The sequence below is a fragment of the Phodopus roborovskii genome, unplaced genomic scaffold (assembly GCF_943737965.1).
Source record: "Phodopus roborovskii unplaced genomic scaffold, PHOROB, whole genome shotgun sequence".
In the NCBI taxonomy this organism is placed as follows: domain Eukaryota; kingdom Metazoa; phylum Chordata; class Mammalia; order Rodentia; family Cricetidae; genus Phodopus; species Phodopus roborovskii.
The window spans coordinates 31214953-31238141 of record NW_026126567.1 but is presented as its reverse complement, the minus strand read 5'-3'; the positions used below and the strand labels follow the sequence as shown (position 1 = coordinate 31238141).

Below are 23189 nucleotides of genomic sequence, written 5' to 3'. Positions count from 1 at the left end.
TATTTATCAAAATTCATCATCAAAACCATCAATAGCCTCTTGTGATTAAATTAATCTGAGGACAGTTCCTTTCTTCAGTTCCTGTACTAGAGTGCAGTGTGAGAATTACAAGGATCTTCATTATTCTGGTAGCTGGACCATGAAGGATCCTGATGATTAAACAGACTGAGCTAATCTCTTGATGAAGGAGTAGGGGCTGGGTTCTTTAGGTTTTAAACCCTACCCCCAAAACACCTTTCAAAAATATTCTTACAAGTAAGTCAGCCATCATGGTTTGCCTATAATTCTGGCATCCAGGAGCATGAGGCAGGAGGATTGTTAAGTTTGAGGTCAACTGTAGCTACATAGTGAGACCCTGCCTCAAAACAAAACAACCTCCTCTTATAAATGACTCTTATTATTTGATCACATTTCAAATTCCTAGTTACATTTTCACAACTTTAGAAAAACATATCAAGGTTCAATATCCCCTATTTACATTAAAGAAAATGTAAATAAATGATTATGCTGGGCCTGTTGCTGAGGGCAGAGAATGAATATTTAACCTGGACCACTGGTCATTCTTCAGTTACAGATTCCTGATAAAGAATGAACTGGGGAAGTCAGGTGTGTTTGCAAAGGCTCCTGATCCCAGCCCTAGGAGGCAGAGACAGGAGGATCTCTGTGAGCTCAAGACCAGCTACATATTGAGTTTCAGGACAGCCAGGGCTTCATTGAGAGACCAAGATTCAACAAACAAACAAACAAATAAGTAAATAAGTAAGAGTGGACAGAGGATGAGTGGACAGAGAAAAGACAGAGAAGATAAAAGCTGGGTCAGGAGTTCTTGAACAAGCTATATCTTATGCCAAGCAAGTTTATAAAGAAGTATAGCATTTTATAAACACTGTTCCTGGAAGGAGAACTGGAACAGTGTCAACAAAAACAAAACAAACTTGTCACACAATAGCACAAAGTCAGCAGGAGACTGAATCAACGTTACACAAGGGGAACACAGGAACATCTCAAGGACATCAGAGACTAAGCACACAGTAGCTTTGTGATGACAACCAAGACTCTTAGAATGGGACAGTTGAATGGTTACAAGGCCACATCTCTCTCAAGGCCCTAGCCCCAGGCCATTACCAGATCAGCCATGTATATTCCTGGGTTTTGAGAGGGAGTCAACTGTGTTCCTTCTCCATACATAAGCATCTCGAGAAAAACTTTAGTTGATAGAAACCTCCATGGTTCTCCATTTTCATTTTTACTAAGAACAGGTGAGTTACTTGTATCTGAGTCTCCAAGAGTTCCCACCGTCCTTTGATCCAACAAATCCACCCCATCCCGGTGTTGTTAAAAGACTTACTAACACAAATATTCCAAGAATGATGCTGAATGAATGTTGCAGGATAGTAAAGGAGTTGAATACTTGTAACTTAAACAATAGATCTTTGGCCAATTTGGAGGGGGAATTGAAGGCAAGACTGGCATAGTCTAAGTCAATTACTAATTGCTTAAGGATTACTAAATCCAAACTAACATTCCCTATAGGTGATTCTTTTAAAATTTGTTCCCATTTCCATTCAGACTCATTATAACTTTTTTTTTTTTTTACATTATTTCTTAGGTTTTACTTTCGGAAAAAGAAAAAGATAATGAGAAACTGTTGTGGTATCAACAATCACTTATGTGTACAAACATCAACCCCACACATGATTTATGCCTAGGAGTCACTTCATCTAGTGAGTCTGGAAGCTTCTTTGAATAAGCAGTTATGTCATAGCTTTGCCATAGCTTTGAAAGCAGCTGTGGCTCTGGCCTGGAATACAGAGGGGCACACTTGCAAGTAATTGTCTTCAAAACTTCCCATTCCCACATTATTGTCATCAGTGTAAATATTTCACAAAACCACATGCAACTGTTATGAGTGTAAAAGTCACTTCACAGTCTATCTACCTCCATCAAACACAGGATGATTCATTCGCCACTACGTGCACATACATGGACAGTCTCATCTCCAATTCTTAAGCAAAAAATCAGAACTCTGCAGAATCTTCCACTGTCAGGGCTTGAAATAAAACAGAAATTATTCAATGGGCAGGCAGAAGTCCATGGGCTTCAGAAAAAGGAACTGAACATCAAATGTTAACCAGCCTTATCCGCTCTAATTTGACAGCCTAAGGCACTGAGACCTAATTGGTTTCTTGTGCCTAATAACAAAGACAAGTCCATCTTCTGTCTTAACTCTCAATGATGTCTGATAGTATCACATTGCTAAGGTTGAGATCACTTCATCCAACTTCAGCCATTTGCCCTTCCCAAGACTTCATTTTGTTATCTTAATGAATTCTATCATATTTAGCAAGCTGAATTTATGCCTGCAATTCATCAGTAGGTAGATTTTTCCAAGCCTCATTTATAGTCTTCAGTCTTCCTAGAGCAGATCCATCTTTAGTCTCTTGGAAGCTTTCAGATGCATAAATGTTATATGTTGATTGAGGTCTTTTTGGTTTTCCAATCAACAATAATTCTCTCTTTTTTATTGATGCTTTCTTTTTTAAACGTTTTTGCTTGACTTCTTTCTCAAAAGATAACAACTGAGTTGGAGTTAGCTGGTCTTTAAACTTGCTCATAACTTCTCTGTATGCTTTCCAGTGTGCCCTAAAATCAGCTTCATACTTTTTTTTTTCTTCTGCATCCGGTAGTTCCCTCCATGTGGTCGCTATTTTTCTAACCAGTTCCGAAAATTTTGCATATGGATGTTTAGCTTTAATTCTGGGTAGCTGTTCTGTAGAAAATTGAAGGTATGAAGCCATAGGTTTCCTTGGATAATTAATCACCCAAGTTGGGTGAAAAACATCTCGGAATACAGACAAGGCTGAGCGGCAAGGTTAAGTGACCTCCACAGCCCACTCACATCTCGGCCCCAAGTGCCCGAGTGCCCTTGTACCCTTAGCGAGCCCATTTCCCAGAACAGTGCCATTGCTGGGGCCGGCTGCAAAGAGCTGTAGTAGCTAGCACACACCACTGTGCCTACACACAGCCGAACAAGCTCAGACGTATCTTGAATCATCCAGACACTGCAAAGTTAATTGTTGTTATATAGTTTGTACTATATCTCATAAGCGTAATACCATAGCTTTTTAAAGCATTTACCTTACTCTCTAGTTTCTTTATCTATATTTTCTTGTGTTATAAGCAAGCTGATTAACAAAATGGACCGTTTATTGAGTAAAGACCACTATAGTAGTATTTTCTTATTGGGACTGACAGCCAGCAAATAATAACACAGAGACTTACTACTAATTAAGAAAATTGGCCTTCAGATTAGACTTTTTTCCAACTAGTTATTTTAACTTAAATTAACCCATATTTTAAAATCTATGTTCTGGCATGTGGCTCATTACCTCATCTGCATACAGCATGTCCTGTTTGCCCTGTGTCTCGATAGCAAATCTGTCTATCCTCTGCTTAGGGTTCCTTTCTCTTATAGGAAATCTTCCTATTCTTTCCCGCCTAGCTATTGGCCATTCAAACTTTTCATTAAACCAATCACAATGACACATATTCTCACAGTGTAAACAAATAGCCCACAACAGGCCACTCTGGAAGCAGCCACAGATGCTATAGCAATGACTCTAACAAAGATGTTAAAACAAGACCTAAAAATATTCACTTCCTAGTAAGAACCTGATGTAGTTCAAAGAAGGAAAACTTGTTCCAAATCACTGTAGTGTGTATCATTAAGAAGCACGGGAGACATAACAACAAAAACAAAACAAGGAAAAGGGATGTTGAAGCAAAAGAAGGCTCTTACGAGCAATGGAGGAGTTTACAAAAAATTAGAGAGTATCCAATTAATACAAGTAATTTTGAAGTGTTCCCCATGTTCTTGATTAGGGGAATTCCCATTCAGTAACATCAATGGAGGGTAAGCTCTATTAGTGAGTCCAAATATAAAAGAATGCCCAAAATCACATAAATGATCACATTGTTCAGGGCTATGGCTAACAGCCAATAGTTCAGCTGAAACTTTCCTTCTGGGAACCATATACCAGGAGGTGGCCATTAAGGAGATCCAAGGAAGTTATCTTCATCCAGACCATATGGATACTTGCTTCCAGGATAAGCTAAGCAGCATCTCAGGTCATCATCTCAGGGGTAAGTTCCTCAGAATTACGGCATGCCACCAAGGGGGTACTCGATTTTTAGGTCAAGGTCTGGATCTTCATTGCAGACTGGGAAGCATCCATCCAACAGGACAGTCTGACTAGAAACTGGAAAACTCTAGTGAAAAATTAATTGATAACACTTGATAAATTGAACCTTCAAAACTCTGTGGACTCCAAATCCTTAAAGGTTACTTAAATGAGAGTGTAATCCACACTGACTCACCAATGATAAATAAATAGGAGTGGATAATGTCACACTGTAGTCAGCGAGCAGTGTACTGCTTTTTTTAATCTTAAGAGATACATTTGGAAGATCAGATATGGCTATTTGATATTGTTAAATCTTATATAATAGTCTAATAGCCAGATATTTAAAAATAAACCTTGATTTAACATAGATTTTAACCAATGTCACTGTAATTGTTGATCTTAGACTTTAGAAAAACTGAAATATTAATGAATTGTTAAGTCTTATTATGGAAAGAGAGACTATATACCAAGTCACTATCTCTTGTTTTTGTATTCATGTCTCTTTAGCGGTTATGAAATTTTGGGGTTTTCCTTAGCCACCAGGCAAGTACTGACAAAACACAAAAGCTTTTTTTATCCATGGAGGTTTTTATTTTCATTTATATTTCTGTTAGTAGAGAAAGATAGTCTGCAACAAAGTGCTAATAAAAGCAAAGGGCATGATATTATAGAGTAACTTAAAAAGTATAAATTCCACAATACAAACCTGGTACGTGTGCTAGCTTGTTGGAGCCCATATAGTGGGATGGCAGGTTCAGCCCTAATATATGGGAAAGAAACCTGGCCCTGTTCCAACCTAATGAGCCACACTATGTTGACTCCTCATGGGAGTCCTTACCCATGAGGAGGAGTGGTCTGGCGGTGGGTGGGAGAGAGAACTGTGGTTGGAATATAAAGTGAAATCAAAAGTTAAAAAAAGTATAAATACATAGACAAGAAAAATACTCTATGGAGAGGTGGATGATGGTTAATAATGACAATAAACTTCATGTGACTAAATCAGCAGAGAAATAAACTTTGGTGGATGGTGTGTGATGTCGTTTTTAGAAAGGATTAGCTCAAGACCAGGAGAAAGTGTTGCCTGCTTGACTACCTAAATATGTATTGCTACGTATCTGCCCTTAAATCTGCCATCATTCACTGAAGTCAGACCCTAGCTTCCACCCCTTCAATACTGACTTAATATTAGAAACTCTCCAGGAATATTTCTGGACTGATAAAAAAAACTGTTGAATTATTCAGTTTCATGTACTGAGAACCTACAGAGTCTCAGCTTCTCTAGCATGCACACAGCCATTGTTGCCCCTACTAGTATATCCCCTTTTCTGATATTCTTACATTATATTGGGTCTGTTCCTCTGGAGACTATTGCCTAATACATGGGATGACTTTGATCAGCATGAATGTAGATGAGGACAAGAGAGTATTTACTGAGACCTAGAGAGTTAAGAAGACATGCAAACATTTTAGATTTATTGCTGTGACAAGAGTAAAGATGGGATTGTAATTTACAAAGATATGATAGATGACAACTTATTTTATAAATGATCAATTCTAATAGGAGAGTTAGGAACTTTGTTACTGGATCCTGAACTTTATGGTTTGATCCATTGAACATACCATGAAGTGAAATGAAAGGTCTTTCTAAAAGGTTATACTTTATTTATTTCAGTGTTTCCCAATTAGAGTGATTCCACTTCCTCTAACATTTGGCAATATGGAGAAACATTTTTGTGTGTGTGGTCATAATAAGGGGATGAGGATGCTACTAACATCCAATGATCAAGGGTCATTGAGATACTATTTAACATCTTACAGAACATATGCATTCAGTGATTCTGCAGCTGAGAATTTTTCCCTAACTCTACTCTAACCTGCATTTGACTCATCAGTTGCATGATGGGAACAATAGAAAAAGATGAGTTATGTAAATCATAATATGTATTTTTTCATAGGAAACAAAGATACCAATCACAGAAATAAAAGTGCAAATAAGTGGAAACTGCACAGCTAGATCTATAATCTCATCAGGCATGGGTCATCCATTAGTATTCCCTTTTGCACCAAGAGCAAAGACATTTTGCTTGAGGAACAAGCTGAATTCTCTTTAATCTTCTATTTAATCTTTTATGTGATAAACTTCAGAGATAAATAATACAAAAATACAATTATTCATTATTGTTCATTATTGTCTATTAAACAGATAATACACTAATTTGACCTGTAGAAATCCCCAAGGAAAATCATTTCATGTCTATAGAAGGAACTTTCTTTGCAGAAGTTGATAGCTTGCCTTCAGAAATGTGAAAATGTTTTTTTTAATTATACTCGTACTTTTATAACTTTTTATAAAGAGTATGTTGTTGTATTTTGTTTTGTTTTTCTAGAAAGGGTTTCTCTGGGTATCCCAGGCTGTCCTGAGATCAGTGTTGCCTTGAACTAAAAAACTTGCCTGGTGTGTGTGTGTGTGTGTGTGTGTGTGTGTGTGTGTGTGTGTTCATGCTATTAATTATGTTCCTCAGAGAGCCCTCACTAATACAATATATGTTGAAGAATTCTTTGTAAATAAAGTGGTATCCCTGCAAGTAAGGCATCCTTGAGATGATTTATAGTTGACCTAAAATGTGAAGTGTTAGCACAGCTGTATCTCCAGAACATAAAATAATGCCAAGAACATTTTTAATACATCTTTATAAATATTTACCAAATGAAAAAATGTAACATTAAATGGAAGAAGTTACAAGAATTTTTTCAGTACAATATACAATCTAGATGATCTCACACACAGACACACACACACACACACACACACACACACACACACACACACACAGGAAAAGATTTAGAAGGATAGACATTGTTTACAATGTTAATGTTAATTATTGGACAATATATTTATGAAACCTTTGTATTTACCTTTTGGGTGTTTGTTGTATCAATACATATACATTTGTGTGTATAGGTATATATGCATATGTGAAGGTCATAGGTAGACACCATGTATCTTCTTTGAGTTCTACCTAGTTTTTGAGACATTTTCTCTCACTGAACCTGGAACTTTCCTACTTGGACTAAACTGGCTGGCCACTGAACTCCATAGAGCTTTCCTCCCTCTTTTCCTATACTAAGCTTATAGACATATAGACATGGGCCAAGTAGCTCTCTCTCTCTCTCTCTCTCTCTCTCTCTCTCTCTCTCTCTCTCTCTATTCTGATGTTCTGGAAATGCAAACAGCCCCCATGTGTGAAAAGCAGATATTTTATGGACTGAAAGAAGATTCAGGAGGATCTCTGGGTTTGAGGCCAGACTGATCTACATAGTGAGCTCCAGGACTACCATGACCATGAAGAGGAATTTCCAAAAACAAACAAACAAACACGAATTCCCTGATGGTCTTTATTTCATTCTGTATGATAATCATTTGGGTATATATGACAATTTAATTTAAAAAATGTGTATTGGTGTTCTGTTAGATATCTGCTATACTCTTAACAGAAAGGGATGGACAATATATTTCCTACCATTAAAGATACAGAGTTAACACAAAGTGTTGGCTTTTGCTATAAAGATTAAACAATGATGATAACAAAAGAACTACTTTTAGTGTCAGTAGCCAATACAACAATAAAAAATATGCTTGGGTCATCAGAACCAAGATCTGAATGCCATATGGCTTGGGTCCCAGTATGACAATAATACTGCCAGTATGACAATAAAACCTGAGATGTGAAGAAAAGAGGCATAGCTGTGTGTTTCTGTGTGTATTCAAGTCACATCTTTATTTTTAGCTAAGGAGAAATGACAAATAGCATGTTGACTGCCACTTCCAGACTCATGGCTAATTTACCATCCCTCAACCTAACTCTCATTCAAGAGTAAGTCTTTATTTAACCTCTTAGGTATACCTTCATATTCGCCACTATTCCATCCTCTTCATTCTACATCCCGTAGCATCCAGGACTCCACCCAACCAAAGAAATGCTTTCAATAATGTCTTCAGGATTGTGTAGATGAGAATTTATGACTTACAATCTATATAGTATCAATTCAAAGGATTGAAGTAACTGACAAAATGATAATTTTTAATCAATATCTGTAGCTCTTCTTTGTTTTTTTTTTTTGTTGTTGTTGTTGTTTGTTTGTTTTTTTTGTCATCTTGGACACTGAAGATAGATGGCCTTAATATGCAGTCCTTTGCATTAGTAAACCCAAATTCAAAGGGAGAAGCCCATAATGGAATCTCTTCTTCAGTTAGGCTCATATCAATATGCATTTAAATCAACAGCTATGGTACCCTGCTCAGGGTGTCATCGGAACTGAGGAGTGTGTGCAGGGGACCCTGCCCTAGTGGTCCAGCAAATCTGCTGCCAGAGTCCTGATGCCACCTCCAACATGAGAAGGGATAAGTGTGGGCCTGTTTCCAGCCTTCCTTCTGGTACCATGCTCAGAGCATCCTGAGCACTGAGAACTGAGGACTGTGTGAAGGGGAGCCAAAACTAACATTAATGGGTATAGAAAAAGGTAATGAAACCCAACTCAAAGGTGTAGAAAATATATTCAACAAAATCATAGAAGAAAACTAACCCAACCTAAAGAAAGACATGCCAATAAAAGTACAAGAAGCTTACAGAACACCAAATATAGTGAACTACAAAAGAAAGTTCCCTAGCCACATAATAATCAAAACACCAAACATACAGAATAAAGAAAGAATACTAAGAGCAACAAAGGAAAAAAGCCAAGTAACATATGAAGGCAAGCCTATCAGAATTACACCTGACTTCTCCATGGAAACTCTGAAGATCAGAGGTCCTGGTTAGATATTTTGTCACCACTAAGAGATGATGGATGCCAGCCTAGACTACTATGCCAAACAAAGCTTTCAATCACTATTGATGGAGAAACCAAGATATTCCATCATTTAAACAATACAAATCAACTAATCTACCCCTATAAAAAGTTCTGGAAGGAAAACTCCAATCCAAGGAAAATAACTAAACACACACACACACACACACACACACACACACACACACACACACACACACACCACCACCACCAACAGAAAAAACATAGGCAATAGATAATCTCAGTTTACCAACAGCCAAGGAAAAATGGGGGGAAATCCACACACAATACCACCACCAACAGCAAATTCAAAACAAGCAAGAATTAACAATCAATGGTCATTAATATCCCTCAATGTTAATATTATCAACTCACCTATAAAAAGACACACCTCAATTTCAAAGGCAGACCCAAAGGGTTGGGAAAAGATTTTTTTTCATTCAAATGGATCCAAGAAACAAGCAGGTGTAGCAATAATTAATCTAACAAATTAGACTTTAAATCAAAATCAATCAAAAGAGACAAAGATGGTCATTTCTGATTTATCAAAGTGGAAATCTATCAAGATGAAGTCTCAATTCAAACATCTGTGCCCCAAATGCAAAGGCACCTACATTTGTAAAAGAAACATTACTAAAACTCAAATCGCACATAAAACCTCACATGTTAATATAGAGAGATTTCAACACCCCACTCTCAACACTAGACAGGTCCAACAGATACAAGCTTGACAAAGAAATAAAGAAACTAACAGAAGTTATGACCCAATTGGGTTCAACAGATATTTGTAGAACATTCATTCCAAACACAAAAGAATAGTCCTTCTTCTCAGTGCCACATGGAACCTTCTCTAAAATCAACCATGTACTTGGCAATATACTAAACTTCAATAGGTACAAAAAATTGCAATAACCCCCTGTATCCTATGAGACCACCATGCTTTGAAGTTACAATTCAACAACACAAATTGCAGAAAACCTACAAACTTGTGGAAATTGAACAATACGCAATTGCACCAATCCCGGGCCAAGGAAGAAATTAAGAAAGAAATTAAAACTACCTAGAATTCAACGAGAATGAAGACACAACATACCCAAACTTATGGGATACTTTGAAAGCACTACTATGATGAAAGTTCATAGCACTAAGTGCCCATATGAAGAAATTGGAGAATAGTCACACTAGAGAATTAACAACACAATTTAAAGCTCTAGAACAAAAAGAAGCAAACTCACCCTGGAGGAGTAGAGGCCAGGAAATAATCAATTTGAGAGCTGAAATTAATAAAGCTAAAACTAGAAAAACAATACAAAGTATCAATGTAACAAAGAAAATCAACATGATAGACAACCTGTTATCCAAACTAACCAAAAGACAGAGAAAGAACATGCAAATTAACAAAATCAAAAATTAAAAGGGTGACATAACAACACACACATGGGAAATACATAGAATCTTCAGGTCATACTTTGAAACCCGTACTCCACAAAATTCGAAAATTTAACAAGAGTGAACAATTATCTGCATAGATATCACTTACCAAAATTAAATCAAGACCAAATAAGCAATTTAAATAGACCTATAAATATCCCCTAATGAAATTGAAGTAGTCATCAAAAGTTTCCCAACCAAAAAAAAAAGCCCACGGCCAGATAGTTTTATTGCAAAATTCTACTGGAAATTTAAAAAGCAGCTAATAGTAATACTCCTCTAAGTGCTCTATACAATAGAAGCAGAAGGGTCATTGCCAAATTCTTTTTACAGGGCTACAATTACTTTCGTACACAAACCACACTAAGACACAACCAAGAAAGAGAACTACAGATCAATATCACTCATGAACATTGATGCAAAAATACTCAATAAAATACTGGCAAGTTGAGTCCAAGAATACATCAGAGTAATCATGAACCATGACCAAGTAGGCTCCATCTCAGGGATGCAGGGATGGTCCAAAATATGAAAATCCAATAATGTAATTCACAATAAAAACAAGCTGAAAAAGAAAAACCATATGATTACCTCACTAGATGTTTAAAAAAAAAACCTTTAGCAAACTCCAACACCCCTTCATGATAAAGGTTTTGGAGAGATCAGAGATAACAGGAACATACATAAAGAAAATAAAAGCAATATACAGCAAACCAACATTCAACATCAAACTAAATGGAAAGAAACCCAATGAGATTCCTCTAAACTCAGGAACAAGACAAAGCTGCCCACTCTCTCTATATCTCTTCAATATTGTGCTTGAGCTACTAGCTAGAGCAATAAGAAAACAAAAACAGATCAAAGTGATACAAATGGGAAAGAAAGAAGTAAAAATTTTCACTATTTGCAGATGATATAGTTTACATAAGTGACCCAAAAAATTCTACCAGGGAACTCCTACAGCTGATATACACCTTCAGCAAGGTGGCAGGATACAAAATTAACATCAACAAAATCAGTAGCCCTACTATATACAGACGATAAAGGGGCTGAGAAAGAAATCAAAGAAGCATCACCTTTTACAATAGTCACAAACAATATAAAATATCTTGAGGTAACACTAACTGAACAAGTGAAAGACTTATATATTAAGAACTTTGAGTCTTTAAAGAAAGAAATTAAAGAAGATACCAGAAAATGAAAAGATCTCCCATGATCTTGGATAGGTAGGATCAACATAGTAAAAATGGCAATCTTGCCAAAAGCAATCTACAGATTCAATGCAATCACCATCAAAATGCCTCACAACTCTTTGAAGACCTTGAAAGAACAATATTCAACTTTATTTGGAAAAATAAAAGACTCAGAATAGCCAAAACAACCCTGTATAATAAAGGAACTTCAGGGGGCATCACCATCCCTGACTTTAAACACTATTTTAATGCTATAGTCCTGAAAACAGCTTGGTATTGGTACAAAAATAGACAGGAAAACCCACAGAATCAAATTTATAACCCTGATATTAACCCACACACCTACAAACACCTGATTTTTGACAAAGAAGCTAAATTTATACAATGGAAAAAGTATGTATCATTAACAAATGGTGCTGGCACAATTGGATACTGGTGTGTAGAAGACTAACTAAATCCTTATCTATCACCATGCACAAAACGTAAGTCCAAATGGATCAAAGACCTCAGCATAAACCTAGCCACATTGAACATCTTAGAAGAGAAACTGGGAGTTGAACAAATTGGTACAGGAGACTGCTTCCCGAACATAACATTATTAGCACAGACACTAAGATCGACAATTAATAAATGGGACCTCCTGAAACTGAGAAGCTAAACCAGTAGTCCACACAATGGGAAAGAATCTTTACCAACCCCACATCCAACACAGGGATGACCTCCAAATTATATAAAGAAATGAAGAAGCTAGTTACCAAAACACCAAATAATCCAATTAAAAAGTGGGATACAGAATACAGAACTAAATAGAGAATTCTCAATGGAGGAATCTAAAATGGCTGAAAGACACCTAAGAAAGTGCTCAACATCCTTAGCCATCAGGAAATGCAAATCAAAACAACTCTGAGATACCATCTTATTCCTGTCAGAATTGTTAAAATAAAAACACCAAAGATAGTTTATGCTGAACAGGATGTGGGGAAAGGGGCACACTCCTCCACTGCTAGTGACAGTGCAAAATCACATAGCCATTTTGGAAATCAGTATGAAGTTCCTCAGGAAAATGGGAATTAGCCTACTTCAAGATTTCAGTAATTCTACTCTTAGGCATACCCAAAGATGCACATTTATACAACAAGGATATCTGTTCTACTATGTTTATAGCTGTAATAGCAAGAACCTGGAAGCAACCTAGATGCCCCTCAACTGAAGAATGGATGGAGAAAATGCAGTACATTTACACAATGGAACACTACTCAGCAGAAAAACACAATGGAATCGTGAAAATTGCAGGGAAATGGATGGAACTAGAAAATCCATCCTCAGTGAGGTAACCTAGTCACAAAAGACAAACACAGTATGTACTCACTCATATATAGATTTGACAAAGATCAAAGGATTACCAGCCTACAATTCACACTGGCAAAAAAGATAGGAAACAAGGAGGAACCTAAGAGAGATATTCATGGTCCCCTGAAGTGGGGGGAAAGGGACAAGAATCTCCTGAGCATATTTGGAGCAGAGAAGGAGGGCATAGGGAGTTAGGTGAAAGAGAAGGGGAAAAGAGGAGAGGAGTAGTGGGTATGAGGGAACAGAAAGATTGAGACAGGGAAAGAATAGAGGAGAACAAGAAAAGAGATGTCATAATACAGGGAGCCATTATAGATTTAAGGAGAAATCTGGTACTAGGGAAATGCCCAGAGAGCTACAAGGATGAACCTAACTAATAATCTGAGCAGTAATAGAGAAGATACCTTTAAAGCCCTTCCATGATTATGAGATAGACCTTATATGTTGTCTTGGAGCCTTTATCTAGTATCTGTTGGAAGCACAAGCAGACACCCACAGCTAAACACTATCTGAACTCCTTTAATCCAGTAATAAAGAGTGAGGAGTGAGGAGCAAAGGGGTTAAGTCCAGGTTGGAGAAACCCACAGAATCAGCTGACCTGAACAAAGGGGAGTTCATGAACCCCAGATTGATAGCTGGGAAACCATCATAGGACTGACCCAGACCCTAATATGGATGTTAGTTAGGAGAACTGGACAGTCTATGGGTCCTCCAGTAATGGATCAGTATTTATCCCCAGTATAGGAATAGACTTTGGGAGCCCATCCCACATAGAGGGATACTTGATCTGCATAGACATATGGGGTAGGGCCTAGGCCCTGCCTCAAATGATATGACAGACTTTGAAGACTCCCTATGGAAGGCCTCACCTTCCTGCGGAGCAGAAATGGAATGGGATGGGTTTTGGTGTGGGTGGTAGAGAAAGAGGGGAGTGTGAGTTAACTTTGATTAACATGTAAAACAACCTTGTTTCAAATTTAAATTAAAAAAGAAAAACTAGAAAAAAATCAACAGCCATAGTGATTGTTAAATTATCAATGTAAGATAATAATAATTGTGTGTGTGTGACTAATAAGAATAAAAATAAGAATGTAACCTATTTTTGTATAGTGTAAAGATAAGCAATGGAAGTAGAGGTCAGAAGCAATCTCTCAATCATAGGGCAGCAGGAGCCAACATATGGGCCACAGAATGCTCAGGGGACCACAGAGCTGCTATACAGAATGAGAACATCAGTTAAAAATTCTGTAAAGTATTCAGTTAAATGTTTCCTTCACTGTCTGAAACGTGCCAAAATGGATTAAGTTTATCTATAAAGATAATTTAGTGCCCAAGTTTTACTGGCCTCATAATTTATTTTTTCAGAGCATATTGCAGGTTTAGGAAGTGTGTTGTTGTTATTATCTTCAGGGATTTTAAAAATCATTAAACCAGATTAGAAGAGATTTCTAATTTTGGTGTGGTGAAAGTCTATAAGAACCATTCTCATTTCTGATGCAAAGTAAACTGGAAGACCTTTAAAAACCTGATGACCAAGTCATACCTCAGGCAAATCAACCTAGTCGAGAGCCACTGGCATTGTTATCAGGTCTTACATCAATGCCTGAAGCCCCAGTCTCCTTGATAATCTTAATGGGAATCTCGGTGGCCCCATGGAACAGGGATCTATCATACCACCATGCTTAACATAAGATGAAGTACTTTGCATCTAAGATCATATTTATTTCAGTCATATCTTACATTGCCATCATTGTAGGACACATGCTTCTTTCCTGTCAATATAAATTAATGGACAATATTTTTTTTCCTTAGTTGTTTGAAAATGCTATTCTGGAAAAAAAAATCAGCACATAGGAAAAAGGTTCAAATTAACTAATAAAGTTCTAGTATCACTGAAAAGCAAATACCAAGATAGAGAGTAAAGAATATTAACTCTGACATGTAATATTTAAGGGCAGACATTTTATTAATATTTATATACCTAATATGTACAATCTAGAAATCTAAATAGCAGAGATGCTTTTTGCATCACACATTTAAGCCCGGTGAATGTAGCCATGCATCTGCATCACGTAAAAGAGTGAAATTGTCTTACAGGTAGAAGCTGACATTGACTTCTTTGCCAACCAAACTTAGCTTTTCAGAAAACATAATTGTTTATAGTTCTTCCAAATGGATCTAGATGAGCTATGTGGAAACTTGTTGTGCAGAACATTATGGTTTTTACTTAATAGAATAAAAAATACTTCAACTTTAGGACTTCCAGACACACATTCAAACAGTCAAAATCCTTTGATTTCAAATAACATTGACTGAATTCTCCTAAAACCAAACAACATTCTTCAGAAATCTGTCAATGGCTAAGTTCATTATTTGGAGTGATTTGATACATTGCAGATATCCTTTTAAAATGAATACTAATTTAATGGATTAAATCAAATCCATTTGTTTAATTCCACATGGATTCAAAGTAGAATCATTAAAGCAAAAGTATATTTTATCAATAAAATTGAAAAGACATATGACAACAGTTTTATTGTTTATTTATATTATTAACCAGAGCCCAATTTCAACCTGATTTTCTAAAAACAGTTATCTGGTTTTAGTCACTAATGCATTTTCCTTTGTTATTTGCATTGCTAATGATTGTTTTGAATAAGGAATTAGGGAGACAAATGATATTTCTGTATATTTAATTACACATATTTAGGACCTTTTGCCTTTAAATGCAGTATATTGGAAGAAGTAGATACTAATACTAGATAATTTGTGAAATTATATATTACATTATTTGTATTTAGAATAGGAGAGGAGCTAAGTATTTCAAGACTGTCCAAAATCTAACAACTACTAGTTCATAAATATACAAATGAGTTTTAAAAGATTTTTAAAATTTCCATTTATCAAATAAGTATGAGTTTTATTAGACCGATCATACAACACTTTAAGATAAAAATGTAAGAGTTACCACCAACTTCAACATAGCAATTCATTGAATTTTCTTGCTGTGGCAAATTTGTGTCTAATTTAAGTGACATTCCTCACAAAACTGTTGGTTTCCCTAATAACGGAATGATGCTGTTACTTCTATCACAGTTTGTCAGAAATTATGAAATTGGAACAGAAAGTCAGGGACCAAAGGCTGCAGTGAGAAGAGGAATTTATGCTGTATTTACTCTGGTGGTTGCTGTCATGTTGGAGAGGAGTTAGAATTTGTTTCTGTGGAATAGAAACCACAGGGGCATTTTTCAGTGATCAAAATTATTTCAAGATGGAAACATCCCACAAATGAAATAAGCTACTTATTAACTAGGCTAGTAAGCTTGAGTGTTAAAGAAGACATATGAATGCAGGACCAAAATGTAACATGACTACTTTTGAAGTTTATTTCTACACAGAAATCCTAGGACTGTCTAAGGTTAATGACAACTGCTTGCGACTTATCACAAACCACAGAATTGAGTTTAAACAAATCATTTGAGATATCAGAAATCAGAACTGATCTAAAATAGAAATTGTCAGGCACGATAAATCTTCTTAGAAAGACAAATTGCTATGCCTAAAAATTCTCTATAAAATATAGACAAGTATGACTATTTTCACCGATTCAGATTAGAGAGTGCAAAGACTATAGACTTACGATGTTTAAAGTTACTCAGTGAATGTTCATTTCTTTATGATACATGTTAGTCAATGCTCAGATATTTATGTCATTATATTTATTTTATTAAAAGGATCATGGTCAATTATCAAACTTGCACACATAGTTAGAAGACTATTTTGGCAAATTTACACATCCACTGAATGAAGTTGGAAACTTAGACATGATAACTCTTTCAAATTCTCTTTGATTTCAATTGGAGCTGTAAAAGAATGTCTCTAAGCACCTGTCTTGTAGTTTTCTACATTTGTCCTTTGGTTTCTTTGAGCAGCAATAGCCTATGTAGTTCACTAGAGAAAATTCACATAAATCAGTAACAAAAAAGAATATTTCTGCTGCATATCCTTTAAAATACACCATTATTTTGGTGAATATTTGAAAACAAATGGTATCTTAGCTTTAGAATCAGCTATTGCTGATAATTGTTAATAGGTTTAGTTTCAATAACTATACTGATATGTGTGTAAAAAAATACAGCAGGATTTAATGCTAACAAATTAAACATTTCATCTAGATGTATTATCATGGTCAAAATGAAAACAATGATCACACCATATGAATTCAGAAAAAAAAAACCATACTTATTTTATACCAATACAACTTAAGCACACAATAAAACATGTGGAAAATGTCTTCAGTATTTGCTGAGCACTGACCACTTACATGTATTATTTTAAATGTTATGACTAAAATTTAAACCCATTGTGGGAGGCATTAGCAAGAATTCAGAATTCAAGTGTCCAAGACTATTAGAAATTCCTATGAATCACTGTGTAAGATAACGGATTTTTTAAATTTTGTTTTTGATATTACAATATAATTACATTATTTTTCTTTATCTCCTTTGAAAGCTTTCCACTAATTTCCCTTGCTCCCTTTCAAAATTATGGCCTCTTTTTCTTTAAATGTACACACACACACACACACACACACACACACACACACACACACACACTGATCATTCAATATAATATTACTCGCATTTGTACATTGTCATGGCTGACAATTTGGCATCAGACAACCAATCCCTGTGCTCTTCCCCGGAGAAGACAATTTCTCCCACTGTTAGCATTTCTTAGTTGCCTGTAATTATTTGTGTAGGTTGAGGCTTTCACTCATCTGCATTAGCTTGTCTATTGGATCCATCCTTGTTCAAGTTTAGGTGGCCATGTTGTTGAGACTTCATAGGAGTAGGTTTTGATATCTCTGGGAAACACAATCTCACAGCAAACTCCCTGTCCCACTGACTGTTGCAATTCTTTTTCTCTCTCCTCAATTATTCCTGATCCTTAGATGAAGGAGTTATGTTGGCTTCAGATCTCTGAGTTTTCATTATCTGTGGTTTTCTCTAATGTTCTCTGTTGCAAAGTGAAGTTTCTTTGATAAAGGGTGAGGACTATGCTTATCTGTAGGTATAAGGACAAACACTTAGAATGAAGACAGTAATTATGCTGTCTTAGTAGAGTGATGGTTGTAGGTTCTCCCATGACTTCACTAACCCTGGGTAATTGGCTAGGTTTGAGTATCAGACATGATTTCCTTTTAATGAATATGTCAAACTAGAGCGCTGTTGGTTATAGACAAGTTATGTTTGTAACTATTGAACTCTTAGGATTATCACATCATGCTAGTCATTGTTGTGGTTCATAGGATTCATAGCTGGGTAGGATTATTGGTTGCTTCTCCCTTTTGGAATCTTGCATGGTGCCTTCTGGTAACAGAAACACAGTCCTCAGGGAGGGGGCTTTTACATAGATTTTGGATCAGAATTCCTGGGCCCTGTGTTAGAAGTGCATGATGTTTTCGGCATTCACTTTCCAAACCTCTGGCAGCAACAAAGGACAACAGCAATAGCCTGTAATGTTTTAGGAGTTTCTTGAACAACCCTAACCAACTTGAAAGAAGTCTTCTCATGACTGGCATTGGGATTTTTCTTAGTTGGTCTATGGCTCTTGACAGGAAGCAATGTCAACCCAGACATGAAATTTTCATTTAAACTATATATGCATATTCATATGACAATGATATGCCATTTTTTACAGGTACTTAATAGTATGGTTCTTTATGATTTTTTTCAGATAATCGATGCTTTTAAGATGCAAACATTTCATCAAATTACCATTGTGTTATTCACAAGAAAATAATTGATTTAATTTCTAAAAATTAATCCAGAATGCATTAAAGGCAATATGGCATGATATAAAATGATGCAACCAATAACTGCATAGTTCTGCCACTGTACCTGTGTATATCCTTATCATGAGACATGCTGGGTGATTGCTGTCACTGCTACCAGTTACAGATCTGTTCTTCATCACCCTGTCTGTCCTGTGCTGAGACCAGAATTGTATAAACATCTCAGTATGTTATCTTGTCCTATGTTTTCTACAGAATTTTCCAAGAGAAATCAGCAGCAGGAGATGGAGAGATAGTGAGCTGAGAACAGAAACATGCCCCTTGTTGGGCATCATGGATTGACTGCTTCTGAAGCTTTCAATTGTAGTTCTTACAAAGTTCTCTTCTCAGGAATATGGTATGTACTCAGTCATATATGGATTTTAGATATCGAGCAAAGGATCACCAGCCTATAATTCACATCGCCAGAGAAACTAGGGTACAAGGAGGAACCTAAGAGATTCATACAAGGTCCCTCACAGAAGGGGAAAGGGACACAATCTCCTGAGCATATTGGGGGGAGGCAGTGAGTGGAGAGGGGAATGGAGAAAGAGAAGGGGAGGACAGAAGAGCATGAAGAACATGTGGGACTAGGAACAAATAGATGAGAACAAAAAGAAAAAAAAAACACAAAAAGAGAGAGATGCCATAATAGAGTGAGCCATTATAGGTTTGAAGAAAAAACTGACTATAGAGAAATGTCCAGAGAACTACAAGGATGACCCCAACTAACAATCTGAGCAACAGTGGAGAGGCTACCTTAAATGCCCTTCCCTGATGATGAGATTGATAATTAACTTATATGCCATCATAAAGCCCTCATCTGGTAGCTGATAGAAACAAAAGAAGACACCTATAGCTAAACACTGAGCTGAACTCCTGGAATCCAGTTGTAGAGAGGGAGGAGTAATGAGAAAATTGGGGCAAGACCATGCTACAGAAACCCACAGAGACAGCTGACCTGAACAAGGAGGAGCTAATGGACCCCAGACTGATAACTGGGAAACCAGCATTGAACCAACTCAGACCCCCCTGAATGTGGGTCTCAGTTAGAAGGCCTGGACAGTATAAGGGTCCTCTGACAGTGGAACCAGGGTGTATCCATGGTGCATGAAAGGACTTTGGGAGCACATTCCCCATGGAGGGACACTCCCTTAGCCTAGAGGCAAGATGGAAGGCCTAGATCCTACTCCAAATAACTTGACAGATTTTGATGATCCCTCCTGGAAGGTATCACCCTCTCTGTGGAGTGTGGGGAGGAATGGGATGGGAGGGGGAGGGGCACGGGAAGAAGGGAGGAAGGGAGGAAGAGGGGACTGGGATCGATATGTAAAATAAGAAAAAATAATAAATATGTATATATATTTATAATATATAAATAAATATAAATTAAATAAATATAATACATACACGTGTGTGTGCACGCACACACACACACACACACACACACACACACACACACATATATATATATATATATATATATATATATATATATATATAAAACAAAGTTCTCTTCTCTCCATAGTCTCAATCTCCCAATGTTCCTAATAACCCAGCTTTTTCTCAAACTCTTGTAGATCTAAGACTGATAACATCTCCCAGTGGTTACTAGCTTTAGGGAATCCTTCTGTTTTCTCTGCATGCTGCCAATGCTTTTACACTGGTGTCTTGTTAATAAATTATCCAATTTGAGAGAGCCATCTATTACCTAGGCCTGATAGAGGAAATCAAACATCCGTACCTAACATCTTAAGTATCGTTAAATGGACTTTCTGACTGTGCTCTGTTTGTCCTAGTTTTCCACTCTCAGGTGCTAAAACTATAGTTTGGGATCAAATAACTTGTGGCTAGTTAATTTCTGACTTAAAGAAAATAGAACTCCCTAATTTGATTTACATGGGGTTTTGTTTATTTCTTTGAGACAGTATATTGCAGATCCCAGGCTAATTTCCAATTGGTCATATAGTTGATGTCCTTTAGTTACTGATGTTTCTGCATATACTTCCTAAGTGCTGGGGTTACATGCTGGAACTATTACACCCAAATTATTTCTACAAGTTTTGTGTTCCTCTTCTCCACCTAGTAGCCTTAATGTAATCAGTGTGCATTCATAAATGGATGCTTACAATAAATGCACAACACCTGCCATCATTTGACTGCATGTTCTTTATAGATTTGCCTATTCAGAACTTCACTAGAGTCTGCCAGTTCTTTCCTCTGCATGGACCAATCCTGGATAGTTGACTATATTTCTTCTTTGTCTTTTAATCCTAAAGAGTCAGGCACTTGGAATCTCATTTATCTCACAGTGGATTTTATGGTGGGTCATACAAATAGCACTTATCTTCCTTTTTCAACCATTATGATGTTTTTTCTTTTCATCTATAAAAGTTACAGTGGAATAAACATGCAGCTCCTACCCACACAGAACAGTAGGATTTCCTGTGTGTCCTCTGATAAGCCTTCTCTAGTATAGGTTTTTGGTGGATACCTGAGGAATGTCATATCCATAGATCTCCTTCTCGCAAGCACTGGTTTATTAAATATATATTGAGGGTGACTTAATATGCCAAAATGGCTCTGGGCCTTGGCTGGTAGCCACCATTACCACTCAGAGGAATCCAGAAACACATTTTGAAAGTGGCAGTGATTTGAAAGTGTTGGTCATTTTGAATGCAGCACCACATAATTGATCACAGAGATTCATCTCACAGCAGTGAAACCAGGCACGCTACTCTGAATTGTAAGGCTCTGTACACATGTAACCCTTCTTCTCCCAAGGCTCTTGGAATTGCAGAAATACAATTTAGATTTAGCTGGGGAGCCACTGAACATTAAGTTCCCAAAAGCACAGACCAAAACAACCTCTGAAGTACTGGGATGAAAGAGAATCGTGGCAGCATCATTGAAACCTGAAACACAGCAATCACTTACTTTTCTACTAGCACTGACCTAAACACCTTTGATCAACTATCGGCTCCTGAACTGCAAATTTAAATCTTCACCTCAGACTTCATCTATTGCTTCCATCTACTACCATGTCCTCTGCAACATGTCCAAGACTGAGAAGATGCTTCATATCCCTCCAGTTTCCCTGGAATATTTCTTGCATCACTAAATAATGCTTTTGTCTATCCAAATATACTCAATTTTTAAAAGCTTGGATTTCTCAAATCCAGTGTGCCAGCAAATGCTGTTAGCACTTCCTCCTAAAGATGGAGAGTTTGATCATAACTTCCCACCTCTCCCACTGCAATCCATGCCTGTACAGCAGAAACCATTTCCTGGATTAACACTGAATTCTCTAGTTCTCTTTTTCTTTTTTTAAAATTAATTTTTATTTAAATTAAAAACAATCTTATTTTACATACCAATCCCAGTTTTCTCTCCCTCCATTCCCCTACCAACTCCCCATCCTACCCCTATTCACTCCTTAGGGAGGGTGAGACCTCCCATGGGGGATCATCAAAGTCTGTTACATCAGACCCTCCCTCATGTAGCTCTCCTTTTCTAGATCTGCTCCCAACATAGACTACACACAGAGTATATAATGTATTCCTTTTACAACATGATTCATCATTTCACATGGCTTCGGCTTCTACATCCAAACCTCTGGAGTCCTCCCAACTTACACAGCACCAAAAAAACAAAAACAAAAACAAAAAAAAAACCCTTTTTTCTGTTTGTTGCTTCTCTCAGTCCCCTTTTATTAGATTTCAAAGTTAGCTTTCTAAATAATGGGTCCCACTATGGTGTCTTCCACATATACGTCATTACACTTGCTTCTTATCAATTCCCCTCCACTACTGTCGTCCTCCTGTTCCTCTCTTATCGATCTCAAGTGGTCTCACCTTCTGATTTCATGTCAACCCTTTCTTAACATCTTTCTCCACTCTCATGTCTCCTTTCTGATGTCATCATACCCCCCCACACACATACACACACATGCATGCATGCATCCATGCACACACATGTGCATACACATACACACACATGCATACACACACATGCGTGCACACACACATACCACACGCACATGCACACACACATCCATGCATGTACACACATATCCATGCACACACACACATACATACACGTGCACACACACATGCATGCAAACACATGCACACACGTACAGACACACACAGGCACATACACTCTCTCTCACACACACCTCTACATTCTATGCATGATAGAAAACTTTAGCATTTTATTTTGTGGCCTACTTATTTCATATAGCATAGTCATTTCTGCTTCCACCAACTTTTCTGCCATCATAATTTGACTTTTTATAACTAAAGTCTTGTCTAATATATTGTGAATTGTTTTATTCACTCATTGTGG

At 36.9% G+C, this 23189-nt stretch overlaps 1 pseudogene; it reads right to left on the bottom strand.

Annotated features, from left to right (window-relative positions):
• Positions 1–2222: 2222 nt before the first annotated feature.
• Positions 2223–5481, bottom strand: LOC127235250 (transcription factor A, mitochondrial-like; annotated as a pseudogene).
• Between the last annotated feature and the right edge of the window lie 17708 nt (positions 5482–23189).